This window comes from Ursus americanus, chromosome 13, assembly GCF_024610735.1.
Source record: "Ursus americanus isolate L20-20 chromosome 13, mUrsAme1.1.p, whole genome shotgun sequence".
In the NCBI taxonomy this organism is placed as follows: Eukaryota; Metazoa; Chordata; class Mammalia; order Carnivora; family Ursidae; genus Ursus; species Ursus americanus.
Genome location: NC_142139.1, coordinates 6,993,106 through 7,003,473, shown reverse-complemented (window position 1 = coordinate 7,003,473; position 10,368 = coordinate 6,993,106).

Below are 10,368 nucleotides of genomic sequence, written 5' to 3'. Positions count from 1 at the left end.
ATATATTATGAAATTATTAAATTATTTTGACTTTTAGTGAGATTTTATTTTATGCTAGAAAATTCACAACCACTTAAATATTGCCCCAATTCAATATTCTTATTTAGGTTTGCAAGGATACAAAACAACAAGGTTTGCAAAGATACAAAATAATAAGATCATCTACAACAAAAAGTATGAAACTACTCAGTCCAGGAAAAATATCATAACATGGATTTTATAGGATTTTAGGGAAGTGACTGCCATTTTAAAAAAGAAGAGTAATGAAGTAATGCAATTATCTTTACTTCTAGGAGACAGTGATCTGGCTGTGGGAGTTCAGAGACTCTTTAAATGTGTAAGGTTTCGGTTCCTCTTCCCACCCCTTCATCTTTTTTCATTGAATGCTTATAATTCATCCAAGCCTATATCATATAAGGTATCAGCCAGGGACAAGACAACTATTCAGTGAATTTGATGGTCTTCTCCCCTTTGACAAAATAGGAAAGCCTAGATAGCTAGGCCACATTCTATGCAGTAGGTGGCTTCATAGAAATGACTTAATAATTGCCATCCACATAATACCTTTATATTTTTTCTTTCCCCTGCCAATCTTTTAACAGATTTAAAATTGTAAATATTTGGAGTTTTTATATAACTCCAAATCATAGCCCATTTGTTTGTTTTTACACTGACTCGTCTATGTACATAATATGAATGGCAGTTAAATAAAGTTCTCTTATTCTATAAACATCCTTTGAGGATGATCTTTTTCATCAGCTTCTTTTATATTTCAAAATGTTTTCCAAGCAGTTATATTATTTATGGAGTTATTTTTCTTACTATTTTGCTATTTAAAATGAAGCAATATATTTTAGCTTCTATTATTGTTTATTGTATATATTTCTTCAGAAACAGGAGAAGCCAGTCTCTCTACTTTCACAACTAAATTCATGACATACTTGTCTTGAGATAAAAAAAAAAAAAAAAAATCCAGCACTGTGGAGCTTTCTACCTAGTGTGCTGTGGCACGGAGGCCTTTTGCCCCATGGTTGAGAGGTGCGAAGAAAGATTGATGTCTTCAGCCGTGAGGAAGCAGGGTGGACTCTCAGCCAGAGGCAGCTTTCTCTGTTAAACCAGTGCCCAGAGAAATATTACCATTTCCTTTATGCTACAATATAAAAATAATCAGGAAGCACTTCTTTACAGTAAAACCAAACTTAGCTTGACGATAGTTACGGGGAAAAACAAAATCCTGGTATTTATTTATGCAGCTGTTTATATTACTACAGAATAATGAATAAAGATTATTTTTTATTCAAAATCAAGAAATCAAAATTGTTTCTGATAGCTCTTAACTGGTAATATAAGGCTGTATATCTCGATGTGCAAGTAGTTTGATGTTCGTTTTTAAAGTGAGAATTTTATCAGCCATTGTTTTTTTGAATAATACATTGCATAATGATGGTCTATGCTTGAACTGACTGATAAGTAAACACAAGTTTGAAAGTGTGTTTATACATAAAGACTAGCTTAATTGATTCTAATTCTAAAAAAAAAACCCATACAATTTCTGGCCAAGAAAGAGGTTTCTTCAGTTATTATAATGTGAAATAGCCAGTTTGAGTCTGTTTTTTAGTCATTACTATTATTTTATGCTTCATGCATCAACATCCACTAGAGCAATATTATACAATATAAAATTTCTAACAGGTACTTTCCCCTTTTGTGGATCAAAGTGAATTCAGTAATTTTTGCATTAAATATGTTTTTATTAGCTTATGTATCTATTCATCAAATACTTATTGACTACCTGGAATTTAAGAAACAACAGATGAACATAAGGGGAAGGGAAGAAAAATAAAATAAGATGAAAACAGAGAGGGAGATAAACCATAAGAGACACTGAACTCTAGGAAACAAACTGAGGGTTGTTGGAGGGGAGGTGGGTGGGGGGATGGGGTAATTGGGTGATTGATGGGCATTAAGGAGGCATGTGATGTAATGAACACTGAGTGTTATATGCAACTGATGAATCACTAAATTCTACCCTAGTAACTAATAATACAGTATATGTTTACTAAATTGAATTTAAATAAAGAATTAAAAAAATATTTATTGACTACCTATTATTGGCCAGATGCAGTGAGATGTCAGAGCAATGGAAACTCAAGATGGAATTCTCCTCAAGCTCGCAATGTTGATTTGGGACTGTGGGTTCCTTCTTTTTGTTATAATATATGCGAAAGTACACAGCCTGAGTTTATCCTGAGGAACTGGGATTTAATTTATACTGTTTCCTGTAAAGAAGAAAACAAGGTCTTCTACTTAGGGAAAGAGAGAATTTGTTCTTGAAATCATAGAGCAGAGGATCAATGAGAGTCCTGCCGTGTTACTGTTAGGTCTAGGACTATTAGCTCCTGGAGACCACAAAACTCTATTTTTTGAAATGATAATGAAGTCATAATGCTAAGTCGGTCATAAGCCCAAATACCTGAACTTCCTAATTTTTGATATTTTGGAAACAGTTAAAAATAATCCTTGGTTTCAACTGAGTCTAAGCAGAGAGCTTTTTTTTTTTCTGATAAGGTAATTTTCACTGTAAGAAATGTCGAAGTAGATAATGAAACTTGTAAGAAAAAGACCAAAACCCAAGTTACTTTAGAATGCTAGATTTGTTCGTCAGTGAAAATTGTATCACTACAACTATTTCACCAAGTATTCCTTAAGAATTTTGGTAACTCCTGTCTTGGAAAAATGTAAACCCCTTTTATCAAAACCTAAATTTCTTTTTATTAGATGTAAGTATTTCTATCGATTAACTCTCTCAGATGGTTCTGGAACTGATGTTCAAGTCCTTTTGTGAAAAAAAAATCCTATACTGCATTTATCATCATAATAAATGCATTAATGCAATCATGATTATTTACTTCCTTTTGGCTTTAAATTTCATTAAGTGATACCATTGTCTTAAAAATTTATTCCAGAGGGAAGAAACCAAACACATGGCACTTGGCTATCAATGTCAAAGTTTCCTTTCATCCTGGGGGCCTGGTAGGGGGAGGATATGGGGAGGAGACAAAGTAGTGTTAGGAGAATGAAGGCTCTGTCTTTCTTGGAGGTGGGGGTATTATTTTACGAATCCAATTTCATATCTATCTTGCCATCTGTCACTCGACAGAAGAGATATAGGACAGTGGCAAACTCATGTTAAAAAGACTGTCTTGGGATAACAAAGAGAAAAGTTAATGGACATGGATTTACAAATTATTAATGATTTTTCTTGTCATTTCTTGAAAAATGAAAGCTATGCACGCTGCTTCTTTCCCCAAACAGATTGCATTTTATTCCTCTGCAGTTTGTCCATCAGCCTTCACTCTGACAACATAATCCAGAACTAATCCAGAGCATTCAGTTTTCCTTGTTGGCTCTCAGGCAGCCTGCTTAGACAAATCCTGCTACCTGTCAGCCCTCCTGTGGGTGCCAAACCGGCTGCCAGGTTAACCTCTGGGGAAGCAGGAAGACCTACTGATTTAACCCCAACTTCCCTTCCTGTAATCCACAGTAAATAGGGAGGATGCGAACAGGCTAACTGTTTTAATCAGTCCTGGATCCTTTAAAATCTGTTTCATACACAGCTTTAGGAACTCAGGTTATGAACATCCCTACGTAAAATCACATGGCAGTTCCTCCAAAATGTGGGCTCTGGAGAAGCAGATGTATCAGATACACTGAAAGGTCTTAATCTTCTAGAGTAGTCTGTGAAAATATATACATCACTTCTCTAGACCGCATCATTGCTTATAAATACTTCTAATTGTCAGGATAAGGTCAAAACTGATTGAGGAGTAAAAAAGAAAAGGAAAAAAAACCCACCTAATTCAGTAATCATAAAGACTCACACTTTGTTAATTTCTAAAATGTTTGCCATAATTTACTTTCTCTTTATCCCCTGACTCCCCCAGTACGTGTATATGCACACACGTTAATTCTTATTGCATGACAGTGAATTTGAATATTGTTTACAGACTGGTCTCAAATGATTCCAATATGAGCAAATAACCAGACAAAGTTTTCAAATGAGTAAATATAAATTCATGTTGCATGGCATTTAAATGAGTCACATAGAATTGATCAAGAATAAAAATGGAGCACATTGAAGTAAAAAGCCTTTTAAAAATACTCACTCTTTATTCAAAAAGAACAACACACCACCTTCTCCTTGTTTGAATTCAAGGCACATCAGTCTATCTGCTCCTGCAGTATCAACAACAATCCACAGCAGAAAAAAAACAAAGACGAAACAAAAAAAAAACCACACAAAAAAACCAAAAAAAACAACCCAAAAACCAAAAAACAAACTTCCATGAACATGGCATTCCAAGGCACACTTGCAAGTTTCACTAAGTTTAGCCTTCTGAGAAATGTAATACAACTTCACTCAGCTCTTTCAGTTAGGAAGGTGAGATATCCAGATTAACAGGGAGGAGGAAAGCATAGACCAGTCCCTGGGGAGAGAAGCAGAACTCTACCACAAAGAGGTGGGAATCACTATGATTCTAATGAGAATCTTTAGTTTTCCTTCATTCAATGGCAGGCTTTTCTTAAGAGCAAGAAGGACAAGGTTTGACCCCTTCCCACTTATTCCCTCCCACAGAGCAGAAAATGACAGATGAGGAAGGTTCGTTATGCAAAACAAACACCCAGATATGGTTCAATGAATCGAGTGCACTTGTATGCATATAATCACACACGCACACACACACACACACACACACACACCACTCACTTGTTGGTTTCTGACCTAACCAGTTTTAAAATTAAAAATTTTATTCCTATTTAATCTTTGTGATGATGGATGTATTTTTGTATAAACAATTACATGTTAAAACTGTGCAGTAGAAAAGAAAACAAGCATTTTGTTTTTTGAATACGCAGTTTTTTTAAAAAACAAATCTTTTTTTCTGTTCAACAGGTAATAAATCCTTGTATTTATTTGAAAATGGAATTTTAATTTTTTTTCAAACTTTTTTGTTTTGTTTATGTTAGCATCCTTTTCACCTCTCTTTTTCCATGGCACATGTTCTTACTTTTCTTTTATACCTTTAATTCCTATTTGTTTTATTGGTGGTAAAGTTTACTAGGGTGTCAGACAGTAATTTATCACAAAGCAGCTGACTTTCATAGTTCAGGTGAGAACAGGGATTAATTGTTAAACACATCCTGTAAGATAAAGCTTGTTTTCAAACAGACCAATTATTTTATGTTTTTTTTTTTTTTTTTTTGAGACTAGATGGTTATTGAGATTTGGAAATAAAGTTTGAAATCAGAAATAAAGATGAAATTGGAAAAAAAAAGGTCTGGAATAAAAATCTTCAAAGTCTTCCATAAGATTATATTGATCACTATTAAAAATGTGTTTCAAAGACAACTTTATTATGGCACTGAGACTCAGCTCCACATCCACTAGCTGGGGAAGCAGGAAGGTACTTATTCTCTATGCTTTATTCTCTTCTCTAAAATAGGGGATATTTTTCTGTAATGTTTCTGTTCAGATTGTTTGAAATAAAATATATGTAGTGCTTAAGGTGGAGCTTGGCATAGAAATGAACTTGATGTAGTTTAGCAGTTATTCCTGAGTACAAATGCACTCAAACCTCGTTTAAACTTCCAGTGTAAGAATTCCTTAGTCAGGAATCATAGGTTGGTATTTTGTTCATGAAAATGTTGAGTTGTTTAAGGTTCGTATTAGGTGGAATATTTAGAATCTCTACACCAGAATTTTTTTCCAGAGCTTTAGAGCTTTAGAAAAGAGCTCTGATCCTTTGGGATACTGAGTAAATTGATTTAAAAACCCTCATATACTACTTTGACCTGAGATTTTTCAGGGCTTAAGTTGACCTACTTTTTGTTTGTATTTGACTTATTTACTCAGTGAACACACTATTTTCAGAATAGTAAGAAAAGTGCCAGGATGCATCATTAAAGATAGATGTATATATATCTTTATCTTTATATTTATATATATTTGTGTATATCTATATATTTATATATATCAATTATTGTATTATATATAGTATATATATTATATAGAAATACAAAAAATCAATAGGCACACTGAGAAACACAGCATGGTTTTCTTCATGGGTTTCTATCCGATTTATATGTTATAAGGCAACTTCAGCTTGAGCAGTCATGCTGTTTAGAATACATCGAATACTATTCAATTGATCAATATGTTGTAAACAAATGCTAAAAAGGTTATGTCATTTTTGATCATCTTTCCTTTCTAAAGTACTAGTTGTAAGAAGCTATCTGGTTATTGATCATGTTTCTTATTGGCTCTGCACATTTCGGTATGTTTGTAGTTGGTACATAAACTAAACAATACTGGCCTAATTCATTGACCTTTGAAATCTGGGTCTAAATGGCAGTAAAACAAGAAGACTGATAACACTTAAGCAAGTCTTTAACTCAGTCTCACTGTCTGGTAAACTTTGAAATGATCACAACCCAGAAAGTAAACAAGACAGTATAATTTACCTGAAGAAAAAAGAATGTTCAAATCTGTGGATGAAAATAAAATTTGAACTTTGAATTTTTAAGTCAGTTATTTTTTTCAGAAAAGAGGAATGACACTCATTTGCAAGAACTAGTATGAGGAGACCAAATCTCGGCCAGAATTTTGACTCCTTTTTCAGCCAAGGGATAACAGGATGACCCTAGAATGGTGTGAATAACATGTGGCTGATTTTAATTTGGGATGAAATATCTCAAAAACTTAATGTTTTTGTGGTTTGGAGCTTTTAGAACAAAAATTTGTCTAATGCTTGGAACACACATTATTCAGTGACCACACAAAAATCTTTTTACCGAATGAATTCTAAGTTTATATTCAAAAATATAAAAATATTCACAAATTAAAAACAGAAGAAAGAAAAATCTAAATTAAGTAGAGCCAATGAAAGTAATGGGAGCCTTTAAAGAATAGATTTCTACATCCTTCACCAGCCCCCAGAAGTTTGAGACATACTCAGTTTGACTTTTATTTTTATTTTTTTTAAAGATTTTATTAATTTATTTGAGAGGGAGCAAGGGAGAGAGAGAGCACAAGAGAGGGGAAGGGGCAGAGGGAGAGAGAAGGTCAGACTCCCCGACAAGCAGGGAGCCCCACTTGGTGCTGGATCCCAGGACCTCGGATCATGACGTGAGCTGAAGGCAGACGCTTAACCCGCTGAGCCACCCGGCACCCTGCAGTTTGACTTTTTAAAATGAGATCATACAATACTTTTATGTAACATGCTTTCAAAATTTATCCTAACATTATTATTTTTATTAGCTGAGTTATTCTTTTGTATAATGTTCCAGTAAATATTTAGCTATCTCCCTTTTGAAAGGTGAGATTATTTTCAAGTTTTCACTATTTTGATCATTCAGATGTGTAATATATTTGCATTGTCTCACACTTATTATTTCCTTCGGATAAATTCTTAGGGGTGAAATGAATAGATTAGATTGTAGTATTTTTAAAACTTCAACATATGGTGCACATATGACCTTTTAAAAGAATGTATAGATTTATACTAGAACACCCTTTGTATATGATCATTAGTATCCATATTCCATCACACTACTTTTATTTTTAATTGTTTTTTAATCTGACAGATAAAAAAGAGATATATCTTATGATTTTAATTTGCACTTGTTTGACTAACAGAGTGACCAACTTTTCAGGTTTATTGGCCATTTTATTCCTTTTTGACTCCTCTATTTATTTACTGTTGCATACTTTTTTTTTTTTAAGATTTCATTTATTTATTTGACAGAGATAGAGACAGCCAGCGAGAGAGGGAACACAAGCAGGGGGAGTGGGAGAGGAAGAAGCAGGCTCATAGCGGAAGAGCCTGATGTGGGGCTCGATCCCATAACGCCGGGATCACGCCCTGAGCCGAAGGCAGACGCTTAACCGCTGTGCCACCCAGGCGCCCCTACTGTTGCATACTTTAACACTGAGTTGTGAATTTTTCTTATTTACCTGTGAGAACTTTTTATATAATAAATATTTTCCACTTTACTTATATATAAAATAAATATATGATATATTTGGATATTAAATATAATTTTAGTATACAGTCAAGTTTATTTCTCCTTTTTATATTTCAATTGTTAAATGTTTTTGATTCCTACTTTTATTGCATTATGATCAGAGAGAATATGGCCTGTCAAAATTTTGCTTTTGTGGATTCTCTTGCAGTTTTTTTTGCTGCCTAATGTAGAATTGCTTTTAAATAAACATTTCATGAATACTTAGAAAAGAAACTATGTTCTCTGTTTTAGATTGAATCCAATATATTAATCTTACATTTTTCAGGTATTCTATATTTTATTCCCTTTTCATTTCCTTAATCTGACAGAAATAGACTAGCATTTTAAATTCTTCCACTACAATTATATATCTAAAAATTTCCAAAGACTTGCAATATTTGCATTATATATTTTGAAATTGTTATTAATTATTGAGAGTTTATGACTTAAACTTTTATTTAGGATGGATTGTATCTTAAAATAACCCTATTTGTCTTTTATCTTAAAATAACCCTCTTAGACAAACATAATATTCTTCCTTAAATTATTCTCTTATTCATATTGTTTGCTAGAGCTTTGAAAATTCTTTTTACTTACACTCTCCCATGCCATTTATCTAGGAATACACTTTTATTTGCTTAGTATTTATGTATATATCTCTTTAAGTAAGTCAGAGTTTTAGTGGTTTGTAGATAATTCCCTTGGTCAGGTTTTGGTGTGAGGATTAGATTAACATCAAAAAGTACATTTGAAATTATTTTTTTTTCTGTGTTAGATAATATTACATAACATTGTCATTATCTCTTTCTTGAGAGATCAAAGTAACTCATTGGTAAAGTTATTTTGGTCTGAAACTGTTTGAGGACATAATCTCTGATATACTTTCAGTTTCTTCCATTTTATTTCTCTCTTCAGGTTCTTTATTTTATGAGTGTACTTTTGATGTGTACATATATTTTAAAATTATATAAAATTTCACATTTATTAGTACTGGAATATATAGAATATTGCCTAAAAATCTTTTAAATCTCACTTCTTTGTTGTTATGTATCTCTTTCGGTCTGATATGTGGTTGTGGTTGTTTTTATATAGTCCTTCCCCTTATTTTATTTACCAGAAGTCTATCTCTTTTATTGTTGATATATAAGTCTTAGTCTGTTGCTAATACCATTTTGGTTTAAAATTCACTAATCTGTTATTTTCAATATATAATTCCTCCTGATTAGGATCTCACACATTCTGTGAATCTGAATTTGGCACTTGTTAGCTGTGCGATTTTGCGCAAGTTACTTAAACTCTCTGAGCCTGTTTCCCACGTGTAAAGCTCAAGTAATGGTATCTACCTCAGAAAATCAGAGTTAAACGTAAAAACCATCCTAAGGTATTTAATAGACTGTAGTACCAGGGTGGTTGCTTAGAACAGAAGCTTCTTTGTCCGACTCTTGATTTCGGCTCAGGTCATGATCTTGCGGTTGTGAGACAGCCCCATGCCTAGCATGGAGCCTGCTTAAAGATTCTCTCTCACCCTCTCCTTTGCCCCTCCTCCCCTAAAAAACAGAAGAAAACAAAACAAAAAACAGAAGTTTCTGTTGATATTGTTAATGCTGACATAATAATTATAATGTTTTAAGTTAAGTGTTTGCTTCATTTATTTTTATTTCATAAAGATTACCCTTAAGGCTATACATTTCTCTTCATTAAGCTTCGGTTATGTCTTGCAAGACTTGAAATGTAGTGGTCTCAATTTTATCATTTCCTGAGGTGTTTACTATGGCTTTTAAAATTTATTATTTAACTGAATAATGATTTAGATAAGCTTTTTAAAATTCCAAGAGGGTACTTTTTCACTTAGAATTTGTTATTAATTTTCCATTTTTGTTGTATTGTCAGATACAGATATGGATAGGGCTTATACAATTTCTGAAGTTGGGGTTTTATTGAGATTTTCTTATGACTTAGTATATTTATATTTGTGCATATACATATATATGTATATATATGTGTGTGTATATTATAATATTTTGAAAATATACAATGAATACGGGAAGAGAAATTAATTTTAGGCAATAGAGAGTACACAGTTATAGTATAACCTTATAATAGTATCCTAATTTTCTCTACCCTTATGTATTATTTATGTATTCACTTTGTCACATGTTTAAAAAGAAATAATAGTGGCACCTGGGTGGCTCTGTCGGTTGAGCAGTCAACTCTTGATTTGGGCTCAGGTCCGATCTCAGGGTAGTGAGATAAAGCCCCGCATTGGGCTCTGCTCTCAGTGGGTAGTCTGCTTGAGTTTCTCTC